Source organism: Protopterus annectens, chromosome 9.part0, assembly GCF_019279795.1.
Source record: "Protopterus annectens isolate FY-2018-M chromosome 9.part0, PAN1.0, whole genome shotgun sequence".
Classification (NCBI taxonomy): domain Eukaryota; kingdom Metazoa; phylum Chordata; order Ceratodontiformes; family Protopteridae; genus Protopterus; species Protopterus annectens.
In genome coordinates this window covers 49,223,282-49,240,554 of record NC_056743.1, presented here as the reverse complement: position 1 = coordinate 49,240,554, position 17,273 = coordinate 49,223,282, and the positions used below count along the sequence as shown (strand labels likewise).

At 45.0% G+C, this 17,273-nt stretch overlaps 1 protein-coding gene across 2 annotated transcripts in view; it reads left to right on the top strand.

Moving 5' to 3' along the window:
• SLC6A5 (solute carrier family 6 member 5) overlaps positions 1-17,273 on the top strand; it is a 1,534,607-nt gene that overhangs the window by 380,795 nt on the left and 1,136,539 nt on the right. The window lies entirely within an intron of this gene.

Below are 17,273 nucleotides of genomic sequence, written 5' to 3'. Positions count from 1 at the left end.
GGTTAAATATAATTTTTATATACGGGTTTAGCTCCTCTTGGAGTTCACGTAGCGCGCAACTGGGGATACCATCAGGTCCCATTGATGCTGTGTTTTTGTCTTTGCTGAGTGCGGCTCTCACATGGACATCTGAGATGACAGTGAGGTTACATTCAGCTGTGATAACTATCGTCTTTTGGGGGTGAGGGATGGAGGAAATTGCACTGAACCTGTCTGCCAGAATGTTGCCAATATCTGTCGGGTCACTGAAATTTATGTTGTTGTGTACCAACTCTGAGCATATCTGAGGGTTCCCACCCAGGTTTCTGACATAACTGAAGAAGGCATTGTGGTTATCTTTATTGTCTTTGGTGATTTTTGTCTCAAAGTTGACCTTGGATGTCTTTATGAGAGAATGTAGCTTTTTACTAGTGCTGATCACAGCTGCCTTCCCTTTAGGAGATTTAGCTCTGTTTTGCATTAGTATCCTTCTTTTGTGATACAGTTCGTTTATGGCTGGGGTCCACCAGACAGGCCACTTTCCCTTGGTGGAGAGGGTCTTGGTTTTATTTGTGATTGCATGGTCCATGCTTTCTTGGAGATGTCCATAGAAAGCGTTTGTGAAGGAGTCACCATTGTGTGTTGTGGTTTCCACTGGCCCAGTGGGCTTAAAGGATACCATCTCAGTCTGAAGAAGTGTGAAGTCAGCTTTTGAGAAGTTTGTCACTATACTCTTTGTATTATACTAGCACTGACACATTTGTAGAAAATTTCCCAGAAGCCATCAAACAAAATGGACATGCAAAATGTAACACTTCCACAAGAGGGGTAAGCATACTGGATGAGATAATCAGAAATATGTGTACTGGATGTCAAGATGAGAAGTGTATCCCTCACTGGTAAGACCAGACCATAGAGTAATCACACTGTAGTTACACATCCCGACCCCAGTCCCTGGCCAGAATACCACAGTGAAACACATGTATAAAGCATAGCTTGCACCCCTACAAACCAATGTGGAATCCATGAAAGGCCCTATGCAAGTCCAGAATATGGGACACACTGCAGAACATGTTATACAGGCATTCCATGAACACAGCCAAGAGTGCTTGGAGTCTGCAATCACAAATAACAACAAGACACAACGCCATACACCCAGGCATCTGGCATGCTGGACTCCAGCAATTACTAAACCATTGAAGAGAATGAGGAAGCTACCACATGATAGATCAAACATAAAAAGTGAAGCAATCAGTGATCACTAGTATGGCAATAAAATGTGTCCACACATACAATCCACTAAGGCCAGGCAAAACAAGTAGAATCTGTGAATCCAGAGGCAATGTGACACCTGTCCCAAGTACACACACAACAACTCACTCCAATAAATACAAATATATGTGATAGACGCAACCAGGTAGCCAAACCGGAGCCTGAGCACCCCCAAATCAGTACTGTCAAAAGTAGTCAGGAGGACAAGGTAACCACATACACCACAAACCCAGTCCCACATAGACCTACAACGACTGTAAACCAAACACATAAACACAAAAACATTCCCAGAGGCCCTAATTACAAACACACAGCACCAACACAAGCCTCCAAAGCAGACACCCAATAAAACAACCTCCAGACATAGCACATGTAACACATAGTACACAAAGCTGGTGTGCCAAACAGCCACAGGACAGAAGGAGAAACAACATGCCTGATACAGTTGTAAAAGGTGACTCCATAGTGAGACATGCTGCTGTTCCAGGGATGGCTTGCACCTGTTACCCATGGGTGTCTGGATATTGCCTAAGACTTTTGCAACCTACAGAGATCCTTTTGTAGGCAAGGCCAAAAAGACTAACCCACCACCATAGAAAACAAAACTGGAAAGAAACAGAAGGGTAATGCTGATCAATGCCAGACGTGTAAACCTCAATATGCATGCTCCTGAGGCCCTCCCCAGTATGGAGAACATCGATGTCTGTCCACTGATGGAAACCTGCTGCAAGCCTCGTGACAGCACACCAGCACTACCAGGTAATACCACATATCATGTGTTATGGCCACAAAACATGGAACAAAACATAAAAGGAGGGTGAGTATCCATATTCAGCACAGACACCTATACGTCCAGTGAACTGACAATGCTTATGTCATTGCAGTCCACCCATGAGCAACTAACCATAGGCAAGACTGCTGTACAGTCTGTAGCATGCTACAGACCACACTCTCACACACAGGAACTCCACCCCGCTGTCCTGAAGACAGTGGACAGTATGAATGTACCACCAAATACAAAACAAGGTACACACAAATTACCACATAGGTGGTAAACCATTATGTATGGAAGGAGTAATCAGGGACCTAGTGACACAAGTGGACAGTAACCTGTTATGTGACAGTCACATTGCCAATTTGGCTAGGAAGACTGTCTATATTGGACACTGTATCATGAAAGGATTCACATCTACGTCAACAAAGGTCATTGTGCCCCTATACTGTTCCCTTATCAGACCATAATGTAATACAATGCCTCATTTGGGATGTACATTACCTGGCACCTGCAGCAGTTAGAAAGACCTCAAAGGTACCTCACCAAGAGTTAGAAAGGGTCTCAAATATATGTCATATGCTGCCTGGCTGTAGACACCACAGCTGAATACAGTCACATACTGCCTACACAGAGGCATTGTATGTCTGTTGTACAAGTCCATGTCCAACACAGAAGTAATGGACATGCTCCACCCCAGAAAACTCAAAGCCATCGGAGCTGTGTGAGTCAGAGATGTCAACCTCAATACATAATCAAATAGGATGTGCTGGAGGGACAGATACCTAACCCTGAGGCTCTCCACACCCTGCAACAGAATACCACTACATGTTAGGCAGAGCCCCTCACTGACACTCTTCAACAGGAAGTTGGCAAAATGGATGGATAATTGTAGATGTACACTGGGGGTCTTTACTGTGTCATGTCCAGACAGAGGCACAGCTAAGTAAATCATAAATGGCCATAATATTCACATAGCAAGGGGTGGCAAAAGCCACACACACTGTGGCTAGGCTTACAAATGCCCTAGGGTGGATAGCCTAGTATGAACCTATGAACCTATTATGTTACAAATTGTACAGGACACTAAGGATAATCCCAAGGCTGCTGCAACTGATGGTAGGAAGTGTGTTGTGAATTCCCAGATATGCTCTGGATCAAACAAATATTACAAACAACATACCAAACACACACACGTATTGCCAACATACATCCTGACAGGTGCAGTGCAACCCCCCCCCCCATAATGCAAAATATCTTTCCCAGCAGACTGCTGCCTCCCTGACATTATGTCAGCCTTACCACAGGATATGTACCCAAAGAGCAGTGTACAACAACAGTTGTCGTTCTCAAGAAAGGTGTCACCTGAATGGATACTAAAAACAACCACCACAGAATCCTGAGAAGCTTGGTCTGCACAGCTATGGAAAGGATCAGCATGTACCGCAGACATAAAGGTATTGCGGATCTATTGACACCCGACCCTACCCAGTGTGGGTTTATTAAGTGCACACCCTGCCCCTAAACATGTGTGACTCAGTTGAAACAGTAATTGAGGTCACTGATGAGGGCAATGTGGTCCACACAGCATAGCTGGACCTTGCAAAGCCTTCCATACAATACCCTACGTGTTCAATATAGATATGCTCACCAGCTTATATATACACCCCTATGTCACTAGAGGGGTTGCAAACCAGACCAACGACAGAACTGACATGGTCAGACATGCTGCAGCCATGTCAGACTACAAACCACATATAACAGGTATCCCACAAAGCTTGGTCCTGGGACCTTCCCTGTCTGGTATATATGCCCCATAGGTACAGGCCAACATGTAAGGACTGTGCCTGAACATGTTTGCAGAGGACTACAAACTGCCCAACATATCTGACACTGCAGCTGACACAAGCATCCCACAAAAGGGCCAGATAGAAACAGACAACTGGTGCCATAGCCATGTCAGCAAGTTAAATGGAGAAAACTGTATAGTCAACCTCTGTGAATAAATAGTAAGTGACCACCAATTACCACATAGGTGTTAACCCATTACATACTTAACATGTAATGACAGACCTGGGTACACAAGGTGATAGATATCCTGCATTGGACAAACATGTGGCTGTAGTGTTAACAGAAACAATCCATATACCAACCTAATCATGAAGGTTATGACATCTAGATAAGGGGAAGTCATTGTGGTTCTGCAGTTATCCTTCATCAGCGTTACAATTGACTACAACAGCCCCTGTGGGGTGTACCTCAGCAGACACCTCCATCAACTGTAAAGTCCACAACAGTACCTCACCAGGAGTATCAAAGAGCTTGAACAGATGTAATGTGTTGCCTGATTAAACAGAGTGCAACTCCACACACTGCCATGCTGGCCACCCAGATGCAAGCTGTGCCTGATGTAGAAAGCCATGTCCAAGCTGGAATCAATGAACATGCTGCACCTTGTACAATCTGAATGGCAGTGAGCTATGCACATGAGGGACCTGAACCCCAGCACTGACATACATAGGACAAGCTGTACTGCATTATCCATAACACAGAAGCCACCCCACGCATGAGTAAACTACCAGTACAGGTTATCCATAGAGTCACTCGTTGATTCTCCTCAACAGGAATCTTAATGAGTGGATGGGAGATGGTAGGTTTACCCTGGGTATCACTGTTATGTCACGGGTAGACAGAGGCACAGTATACTAAACATGACATATGTCATGGCAAACTACACTTACAATGTGTTGAAGGACAAACACACTCTCTGACTAGCATTAGAAATGGCCTAGGGCACATCGGTAGTGTTTGTCAATGTACACCTATGTTGTGGAATACACTACTGATGTTGGACGAGGCTGTTGTAAGTAGTTAATATCTGAACATAATGCAACATGGTCAGATAGGTTCATAGGTTCATAGGTTTATACTAGGCTATCTGCCCTAAGGCATTTATAAGCCTAGCCCAGAGTTTTGTGGCTTACGCCACCCCTTATATGAAAAAATACTGTGCCCATTAGTTTGTTGTGCCTCTGTCCAGCAGTGACACAGAGATGATTCCTGGGGTAAACCTACGATCTCCCATCCACAGGTCAAGATTCCTCTTGAACAGAGCCAGTGAGGTGCTCTGCCTCACATGGACCGGGATTCTATTCCACAGCATAGGGAGTCTCTGAGTGATAAATCTATCCCTCCAGCACGTCCGATTTATATCCGTGCTAAGGTTTAAGTTACTTGCTCTAGTGGTTCTGGTGGATTTGGATTTCTTGAGGTGGAGCATGTCCATTAATTCCTGGTTGGACATGGCCTTGTATGTCAGGCACATGTCACCTTTGAGCAGACGGTATGCGACTGAATAGAGCTGGAGTTTCTTCAATCTGGCAGCATATGACAGATGTTGGAGTCTCTTTATCCTTTTGGTGAGGGACTTTTGGGGTCTCTCCAATTGCTGCAGATGTCGGGTGAGATACATCCCGAATGGGGCATTGTACTCGATCATTGGTCTGATAAGTGAAGAGTACAGGGGAACAATGACCTCACTAGATCTGGATGTGAATCCCTTCATGATCAGGTGGGCAATGTAGAAGGTCTTTCTAACCACTTTAGCAATGTGAGTGTCAAAAGAAAGGCCACTGTCAACCTGGGTCCCCAGGTCCCTGATAGCCTTTTCTGTGCTTAGAGGATTGCCACCTATATGGTAGCTTGGGGTTACCTTGCTTTTCCTGAAGGGTATGACTATACATTTTTTGGCATTTAACTTCAGGCCATGGCTCTGGCACCAGCTATCGGTTTCCGTGAGTCCCCTCTGAAGGATATCCGTGTCTGATGCACTTCCCACTATGGCACCCAGATTGCAGTCATCTGCAAACTTTGTCAGCCAAAGTCCTCCCATGTTGGCCTGTACTTCTGAGAAGTAGATGCCGAACAATAGGGGGCCAAGGATCAAGCCCTGTGGGACACCACTTGTGACCGGCTTGGAGTCTGACATAGCGCCAGCAACTCTAACCCTGTGGGTTCTGTCCTTAAGCCAGTTTGCAACCCATCTTGTGACATATGGGTTTACATTTAAGTTGGTAAGTTTTTATACAATACCCGAGTGGGGTATTGTGTCGAAAGCCTTTGCAAGGTCAAGGTAGGCTGTATGGACTGCCTTTCCCTCATCAATGGCCTTGGTGACTGTTTCGAAGAAGTCGATCAAGTTCAAAAGGCATGATCTGCCCTTGACAAAGCCAAACTGGGATGGGTCCAATGTCTGCATGTCCCCTATATCTTTGTTTATGAGCTCCATTATGATCCTCTCCATAGCTTTGCAGACTAGACTTGTTAAGCTTATGGGGCGGTAATTACCAGGGTCCGTAGAGGCACCGCCTTTGTGCAGATGTGCACAACTGGACCCTAACCAGGCTGTTGTGCTCACTATGGAAATGTAAAGCAGTGATAGGACTAAAGCCCAGGATACTGTCCACCACAGTGAAAGTACTGAACCACTACACTATACAGTACTACAGTGTTAGGTCAGTATGAACAGATGTTGACAATTGTATGCAAAGTATCCCATGCAAAGCCTGCAGGCACAGTATAATCCCTGTTGTGTTCACACAAAAAGCATTTGGACAGTAACTACACAACATGACACAGAACACACATCCATAAACAGGAGATATTTGTTGAAGTTCACACTCATCCACAAATGTGATGGGCTGCAGAGTTCAACATATGGAAAGCTCACACTGGGCATGCTCACACACTTTCATAAATGAGACATCTTTCACACAACATGCCATGGGAAGGCTGAACTGGGCATGCTCACACACTTAGTCCAAATATCAGTGTAGCATTTTGCCACATATATCTGGTATATGTACGTGTTATTCCAGTAACCAACAACATTATAGCAATCTGACCAGTGCTCACACTTAAATGACTACAGAGACATACATGATATAGTGGATTTCCCCCATATGCAAACATCTTCCACAGATACACAAGTTGTTCATACAAACAGGAAATGTTATGGCAATAAAGACCTGCAAACACTGCTATCAGCACCAAATAATGTGCATCTGACAGTTAAACATATGGGTGTAGAGGTCAACACTAGGCTGTTTGCCCTAGGGAATGACAGCTTATCCAGAGTGTGTGTGTGTGGGTGATTGTGGTTGGTCTGTGTGCAAGTCTGTGTGAGGGAAATGTTCCTTTTAGCAACCGTGAAAACACACCACAGGATGCCCAGTCCCCTTTCTAAACACTGATGATGTTAGCACCCTATAAGTATATCAGGAGAAAGAAACTCTCCCAGTAATCTGAATAGCACGCTCTGCTAATGCGTCCGTCTCTAGTGTCATAACATAGTTAGGTAGGGGGTTGAATCCAGCAAGTGGCAAGTGTGTGTGTGAAGGGGGGTTAGTGTGTGTGTATGAAAGGAACATCCCTTTTGGCAACTGGAAAAACACACTACAGGATGCACATACCCCTTTCTAAACAATATCACAATTATTTATGGCTTTTGATTCCAGACATGTCACGTGTGTTTTGCTCACACAGAATGCCCATGTGTGCGGGTTGTTTCTCACAATAATGTATGACATCGATTAAATCAGTTATGGCAATGCACACATGATGTATTTGTGTGCCAAATACACATATGTACCTGTGACCTTCAATAGTTACCATGTGTGATGCCTGCCACATGTGAATACATGGTATTTGCACTGGGTAACATTATGACTGTGGTCTTCTGCGCAGGTGCTGCACGTGGGATGTGTATATACAGTGTGATATGTAGATGCTATCAACCTAGTAGTGAGGGATAGACACCTGGTCTGGGGCATATAGTCTACATGTTGTTGATGAAGAGGTGCTGCATGTTTTCACCTGTTGTGGGAGTGGTAAGAAGTTGTTCCATAGCAATGCAGTGACTGCATGCTAAGAACCTTTCAGCTAGGGTGTTGTAGCTACAGTAATTCATTAGCATTCAGTAATATGTCAGCATTCCTGGTGAGGGTATGATGCCAACCAAGGTCAGGGTTCTACCAGCCTGTGCCCCTTGCTCAGTGAGCCCTTCCATGTTCCCTATCATGTATTCCAGTGAGGGACATCACACATCAGCTGTAGTGGCATGGACAATGACTGAGTCATATGTGTCCATGCATCTGACTAACCTGTATGCTTGTGTTATGTGGTGGACCATAGTGCCCCATGAGCATATCACTGTGACCTTCACCTTGTCCAGCCTGGTGAGCATGACCTCACTGTACCGGACAATAAAAGTACCTAACACAACTGCAGCAGGAGTGTTGTATAGCTGTACAGACTGTGCTTGTTTGGCACACAGGATTTGTGTGCTATGTGTTATGCGTGCTGTGTTCAGGCCTAACGTATGCCTGTGTGCCAGCTGCAGAGGTGTCTGCCACTCAGGCAGGATGCCATTCTTAGGCTCCACAAATGGCTCGGTGTGTTCCCGTGCTTGTATTGCTGTCAGTGTAGGTCTACATCAGACTGGTATTGCAGTCACTGTAGTATTTCATGCCACCTGACAGGTTATGCCAGTACTGGGTTCAGAGTGCTTAGTCCACAGTTTGGCTATGTGTTTCCATCTCATACATGTGTTGTACATCCATGGGTAGGGGATAGGGTTGACTGTGTACATGTGGCAGCTGTGACATTACTACATGACTCACATATTCCACAACTGTACCATAGAGGTGACTGACAACTGACCTTTGCACATGCTACCATAGTATTGAGATTGCATTGGTGATTAACAGCACATAGGGCCAATGGTGAACAAGATACATAGGTTCATAGGTTCATACTAGGCTATCTGCCCTAGGGCATTTATAAACCTAGCCAGAATGTGTGTGGCTTTCACCATGCATTGTAAATCTATCTTGCCATGCCCTTTTCCAAGGTTAGTATACTGTGTCTCTGTCTAACAGTGACACATAAGTGATACCCAGGGTAAACCTACAATGTCCCATCCAGTCATTAATATTCCTCTTGAAGACAGTCACTGAGTGACTCTGCCTAACCTGTATTGGGATAATATTCCAGAGTGAAGGGAGCCTCTGAGTTATGAATGTGTCCCTCCAGCATGTCCTATGTATATCACTCCTGAGGTTCAAGTCTTTCCAGCGTGTAGCTTGATGGGATCTGGATATTCTGAGGTGCAGCATGACCATTAAGTCAGGGCTTGACATGGCTTTATATGTCAGGCACAGATTGCCTATGAAGAGGCAGTATGCCACTGAGTAGAGCTGCTGTTTCTTTAACCAGTCAGCATGTGGCATCTGTTTGAGCCCTTTGATCCTCTTGTTGAAGTACTTTTGTGGTCTTTCCAGTTGCTGCAGGTGTCTGGTAAGGTGCATGCCGACAGGGGCATTGTAGTCAATTATGGACATGATGAGGGATGAGTAAAGAGGCACAATGTCATCCCCTGATCTACATGTGAATCCCTTCATGATGAGGTGGCCTATATAAAATGTTTTTCTAACCACTTTGGCCATGTGGTTGTCAAATGAGAGAATGCTATCAACTTGTGTACCCCAAGGTCCATAATTCCTTCGTCTGTACTTAATGGATTAACACATATGTGGTACTTTGTGGTCACTTTGTTTTTGCCAAAGGGGATGACTATACACTTTTTGGCATTCAGCTTGAGGCCATGGCTGTGGCACAAGTCGTCTGTTTCTAAGAGGCCCTTTTGGAGGATGCGTGTGTTGGCTGGGGAATTGATTATGGCTTCCAGTTTGCAGTCATCTGCGACTTGCTCAGCCACAGTCCTTCCATGTTGGCCTGTACCGCTGATAAATATATACTGAACAAGACAGATCCCAGGGCTGAGCCTTGTGGGACACCACTTGTAACTGGTTTTGAGGCTGACATGGCTCCAGCAATTCTAACCATGTGTGTTCTGCCCTTGAGCCACTGTGCAATATCCATAGTGACATAGGGGTTAATATGTACACTGGTGAGCTTCCCTAGAATGCACAAGTGGGGTATTGTATCAAAGGCTTATGCAAGGTCCAGGTAGGCTGTGTAGACCACCTTCCCCTTGACAGTGGCCTTGGTGACTGTTTCAAAGAAATCAAACAGGTTTGCGAGGCAGGATCTGCCATTAACAAAGCCAAACTGTGTATGATGCAGTGTCTGTAGGTCCCCAATATCTATATCTATGAGGTTCATGATGATCCTTGCCATAGCTTTGCAGACCAAGCTATTCAGACTTATGGGGCGATAGTGTCCAAGATCCATTATGGCACCACCTAAATGTAGAGGGACCACTGTTGCTGTACGCCACGCTTTGGCCACATATCGTGTAGTAAGGCTGGGATTGAACAGTAGTGTTATGTCTGGGTGTAGCTCTTCTTGGAGTTCATGTAGGACACAGCCTGGGACACTGTCTGGTTCCATTGATGCAGTGTTTATTGCTTTGGAGAGGGCAGGTCTTACCTGAGCATTTGAGATGTCAGGGGGGGCAGCACCCTGCTGGGAGAAATATTTGTCCTTTTGGTGTGGAGGGGGTGAGAATGTATCAGTGAACCTGTCCACTAGGATGTTGGCAATGTGTGTGTGTTTGGTATTTCTTTTGACATCTTGGACTACCTCTGAGCATATCTGGGAATTACCACCCAGGTTCCTAACATAACTACATAAAGCCTTGTAATTATCCTCGGTGTCCTGTGGAATCTTCTCTCAAAGATGACCTTAGACAATCTTATCAGTGCCTGTAGTTTTCTTCTAATACTCATCAGTGATGCATTCACATTTTGGGAGTTTGTTGTATCATTTAGTAGCTTCATCCTTCTATTGTATAGTTTGTTTATGGCTGGTGTCCACCACATAGGACGTCTACCTTTGGAGGATTGGGTCTTGCTTTTATTTGGGATTGCATGATCCATGCATTCCTGAAGGTGTCCATAGACTGCCTTTATACAGGTATCTGCAGTCTGGTCCATATTTTCAACAGGCCTGGGGGCTTTGAAGGTTTCCACATCATTTATGAGGAGTGTGAACATGCTTTACATGAGTTGTTGACTGTATTCTTCTGTGCAGGGTGTGGCCTTGGGATGTGAATATCCAGTGAGATTAGTTTATGGTCTGATCTTACCAGTGAGGGATACACTTCTGGTCTGGAGCATAGAGTCCCCATGTTGGTGATGATCAGGTTCAGTATGTTTTCTCCTCTTGTGTGGGTGGTAACAAGTTGTTCCGTAGCATTTTGGTATATAAATTCTAGTAATCTGTGGGCTAGGGTGTTGGAGCTACAGTCATGCTCCCAGTCTATGTTTGGGTAGTTTAACCCACCCAATATAATGGTGTATGGACAGACCTACATATTTCCAACTGTTTTCAGGAAGGCCAAGTGCGGTTCTTGTGTTTGTGAGGGTGGTCTGTAGCAGGCTATAACCTGGAAGGCAGTTTTACCCATTGTTACTTGCATATGGATATTCTCTGATGTTTGGTGCTTTGCCACCAACCTGGAGGTGTGGGTATATTGGATGAATATCAATACACCCCCTCCTTTTGTGGTTTTGTGCAAGTTTTGGGCCTGAAAAGCAAGGTATAACTTGATAGTGCTGGGGTGCTGTTGGTAGCCCTGAATCCGGTATCTGTTACTGCACAGATAGCGATGTTCTCCATGCTGAGGAATGTTTTGAGTGTGTGCATCATCAGGTTTAGAGTCCTGCAGTGGCATATATGACTGCTCACGTGGACAGATGCCAGGTAAGTCATATGCAAAGTGTCACAGGCAACGTACATGTGCACAGGAGAAACAGTGACATTCTGTCAAGTGAGACATGAACATACATATAGTATGCTATGCAGATGTCACTAGGAGACCACAGAAGCTGTGTAACTCTGCATGGCAGGTCGGATCAGTATTCCAGGGTAACTGCAAGGAAACATGCATGCAAACATAGCTACTGTAAGCAGGGCTGCATGTAGTCCATTGTACAACAAACAAGCTGTACCACTTTCAGTAGGTAACACTGCAAATGCTCACCAGCTGACATATGAATACCTATGTCACCAAAGGTGATACTTAATAGACCACACACAGAAATGACATGGCCAGACACGCTGCATCCCACATGAACACATATCTCAAGCAACACAGACCTCACAAAGTCAGTGTTCTTAACAGGCACAACCCATAAGGCCAAACACAATGTGTGACACACCTATAATAGGTGATGCCGTAGTCAGACACACTGACGTCCCGCTCTCCAGACTGAGCAAGGTGAGGGTCACATTTAGCTACCTGTCGGGTGATAGAATGTGCCACATAACACAAGCACTCAGGTCACTCCACAGCAAGTACAAGTATGAGGCAGTCATTGTCCATGCTGGTGTGAACAACCTGAGACGTACCTCCCTGGACCACATGGAAAGAGACACAGAGGAGCTCTTACATCACCCTCTCAAACTCAGGAATCCCACACAGCCTTCATGATGACACAGGAGAGTATATATTTCTCTGCAAACACCATCATACTGGGTGACTTCAACTACCCAAACATAGACTGTGAACATTACTCAAGCCACAATACCCAAGCTCTAGCGTTCCCATAGTTCAGAAACTCTTTAGCTATGGAACAAGTAGTCAACATTCCCACAAGAGGGGAAAATATACTAGACCTGATCATCACAAACATGAGTACAAAATGCTCACCACTTGAAGTATATCCCTCATTGTTGCAATCGAACCATATAGTAATCACATTGGAGTACTGGATCCCCACATATGCAAACCTCAAACACATCTATGTGTGTGTGGGAAATGCCCCTATTAGCAACTGTGACAGTACACTACAGGATGCAGATTCCCCTTTTGAAACACTGATGATGTCAGCACTCTATAACTATATTACCTGAATTAAAGCTCCCCAGTAATTAGTATAGCGCGCTCTGCTAATGCGTCTGTCTCTAGTGTTATAACATAGTTAGGTAGGGGTTTGAATCCTGCAAAGGGAATGTGTGTGAGTGGGGTTTGTGTGTGTGCATAATGCTGTGAGGGAAAAGTGCCTTTTGCCAACTGGGAGAACACACTACAGGGTGCACATCCCTCTTCCTAAACACAGATGATGTCAGCACCCTCTAAGTACAGCATTAGAAAGGATTTCTCCCACTAATGCAAATAGCGCACTCTGCTAATGTGTCTGTCTCTAGTGTTATAACACAGTTAGGTAGGGGTTTGAATCTTGCAAATGGAAAGTATGTGTTTTAGTGTGAGTGGGGTTAGTGTGTGTGCACAATGCTGGGGGTGGGATGTGGCTTTTGCCAAATGGGGCTACGCACTGCAGGGTGCACATTTCCCTTAACAAACAGTGATGTTGACAGCACCCTATACAAACAACATGACAACAGACAACTGCTAGTACTCAGCATAGTGCTACATGCTACTGTAACACGCACATGTACCAGTGGAGGAAATCGGTAGTAATCTAAATAGTGCACTTTTCAAATGTGTACCTGTCGTATGTCGACAGCTACTCATGTAGGGTAATAAATAATGGAAATGGCAGGTGAGCATGTGCATGTGTGGGGGTAGCAGGGTGTGTGTAAATGCATGTGTGACAGAACGGATACATATAGCTGAATCTACAATACAGCACATGATGCACATTCCCATAGTCAATGGTAGCATGTGATGGTGTGCAGCTGGTACACTTTGGTAAGTAGTATGGGTGCAGATAACAATTCAGGACATTCATACAGTTACTGCAGCAGGAATGCTGGGATATACACACAATCATATTTATTTCAGTGCTAAGGTTCAGGTCTCTTGAGCGTGTGGCTGTATGGGATTTTGAACAGTGAACAGTTACCAACATGTTACTACTTATACACATCTATGTAGTCACCCTGTGCATCAGCAACGTGTTTACCTTTTCCTGCACTGATGTTGTAGTATGCAGGAGGTGGCACAGTGTCATCATATGCACATGTCATCATATGCACAGGGTGTGGGTTAGGTATGCCCAAGCCAGCCACTGGTACCACCAATTTACATGTGTGTGTATGTGTGTTTTTGAGGGGCAGCAGTGCAGGGTGGACCAGTGTTGGTGCAGTGTGTGTGTGTATGTGATTGCCCTAGGTGTTACATTTCTGCATGTGTGTAAACATACACACAGTCCCACATAATGGCTGCCATGTACAGGGTTTTGTGGACAGCCACAGACTGCACCTGTCAGGTCATCCAGATCAGTGTCTGTGGGCACGGACACGGTACCTGTGCCTGGCAGGGGTGCTATGGACCGTATCTGGTACTAACCCAGACTGGGTACTGTCATCGGAAGCGGGTGTGTGTTGACTGGACACAGTTCCCTGTTGGGACTGTCCAGAGCCACGTGCACGTGGTCTCCTGGGGCGTCCTGATGACAGCACTAACCCAGCATTGCTGGGGCTGCTGCTGGCACTTGAGGTGCATGAGTGGGCCTGTTGTCGTCCACAGCAACTGCCAGCTGGTGCTGTTGCCGGCATACAGCCACGTCGATGCCGCAAATGCACACCATCGCCCTGGCCCATGGACATCTGGTTGTGGAGCAGCTGTTGTATGTCCCCACAATGTCTGTCAACGACATCTGTGAAATTACGAATAGCATTTGCAATGTCATGCATGCCATCTGTCATGGCTGTGCAACATGCTGTCAGCTCCCTCAGACCCTGTCTGGTGTACCTTTCCATACGCGCCTGTGCCTGCATAACAGTCTGAAACATAGTGGAGGTTGACATACCTCCTTGGGCACGTCGGCCAGAGGCAGTACGGCCACGGATGCACCCACGAGAACCCATGGGCGACTGTCTGCGTAACCAGACACCTACAACAACTGGAAAAACCCCAACAGTACCTCATCAAGAGGATCAAAGGGCTCAAACAGATGCCATATGCTGCCCGGTTAAAGAAAATCCAGCTGGACTCAGTGGCATACTGCCTGTTCAGAGGCAATCTGTGCCTGACGTATACAGCCATGTCCAACCCAGAAGTAATGGACATACTGCACCTCAGGAAATCAAAATCCCATACAGCCACACGCTCAAGAGACCTGAACCTTAGCACTGAAATAAATAGGACATGCTGGTGGGACAGATTCATAACCCAGAGGTTCCCTTCACTCTGTAATGAACTCACAGTACAGGTTAGGCAGAGTCCCTCATTGACTCTCTTCCATAGGAATCTGGATGAGTGGATGGGAGATCATAGTTGTACCCCGGGTATCACTTCTATGTCACTGTTAGACAGAGGCACAGTATACTAACCTTGGAAAAGGGCATAGCAAAGTAAATTTTAATTGGGTGGCAAAAGACAAACACATTCTGGCTAGGCTTATCAATGCCCTAGGGCAAATAGCCTAGTATGAACCTATGAACCTATGTGTACTGCTATACTACTTCTGCCATATGTTGCATGTGTGTGTGTTGTGGGGGATGCGCAGGTAATGGCCAGATATTTCTGCACAGGCAACATTTCTGAAACACTCTGGGTGTTCATCCCAACATACTGTATGTGTGTTGCCATCCAACACTGTGATGTGGACACACATTACTCAGCCTGGATATACATATCCAAACAACACCACAAGCACAGTACACTACCTTGCTATGTATGTATGTAATTGCACAGTTATTCACTAGTTAAGACTGTGATGCTATCCATGCAGCCCACTGGGCCAGTGGAAGCCACAACACACACTGCTGGCCCCTTTGCAAAAGCTTACCACAGACATCCCACATAGTGCATGCAATGTGCACACACATATCTAACCCAGACCGTATGCACACCACTTATTTATCCTGTCCAGTGGACTACAGATACAGGCACATTGTATAACAATAGCAGGAGGCTACTGCAGCACAGAGCAGATTCACATGAAGGCAAGGCATCTGTGGTCAGCAGTGGTAAGATGCTTCACATTCACCAAATGCACAGATATTGGCAACATTGTTGCAGACAGTTTAGGTGCAGGTATCCCCCCCCATTTTCCCACACAAGTGGAATTAGTTATCACAGATGAATGTAACCTCCCTATCATCTCACATGTCCAGGTGAGGGCCACCCTCAACATTGCAGAACACACAGCATCACTGTTGCAAAATGGTATCCCTGGATGTGTGATACGTTCACCCCTAGAGGACATAGCACCACATTACAGACTGATATTAAAACCTGGCCATACTACAGGGTATGTACCTGAACAGTGCCATACATACACAGTGGTCCTACACCAATGAGGAGGAACCTCTACTGACCCTGGGAACTACTGCATCATATGCATAACTGGCCTTGTGTTCTAAGCTATGGAAGTTTTAAGTATGGAAGACATGTACAGCAATATTACATATGTATATATATCAGGACTATGTACACACAACCTATCTCATGGACATACCTATAGATAGTGAACTATGATACATTTGGAGGTTTCACAGTAAACACAGTATTAACCTGCTACTTTGCATTACCTGTGTTTGTATCAGCTGTTGCTGTGTCACTGGTGCTAATTGCTGTTTGCTGCTGCTGCTGCTGGTTTTGTTGCTGTGATGATGCATTGTTTTTTTTATCACTGCCTTTATTGCTTTCTTTATTTCTTTCTCTCTTTTTCTCTCTCTCTCTCTCTCTTTCTCCGTCAGTTTGGTGCAATGAATGTATTGCATGTGTGGAGCGTTAGTACTGGATGCTTTTGTAGGTATCTGCATAGGTCCATGTGATGGCCTCTGCACCAATTGTAAGGCAGCATTTGCTAATGGCATGCAGCCAGTTGTGTACTGATTGTATGTCTCACTGTGATTTCAGGACAGTGCTATAAAAGGGTATGTGAGATAGGCGTTGCCCTTTCAGATTGTAAGGGCATGGACCATGCTGGTATGCTGTCGACAGTGTTCTGTGAGTGTGAAGATTAGTAAGTCTCTCATGAATCATGCTGTGTTGTAAATTCAGGTTGCTGCATTTCTCTCACCTGTTCCCTGTAGTGAGTGTGTATGCATACTGACACCTACAACTATATTTCCATATGTATTAATATATATATATATATATATATATATATATATATATATATATATATATATATATATATATATGTACATATACATACTTTCATATATGTACATTAGCTTACATTATTAAGTACAAGCTAACAATTAGCAGGGCTGTTTCTGTTAACACTAAACTAGCATGGGAATCCAGTAATTAGGACAGTGAAAGTCTACCTGACATGCTTTGGGTAGTACACATCCTATATTGCCT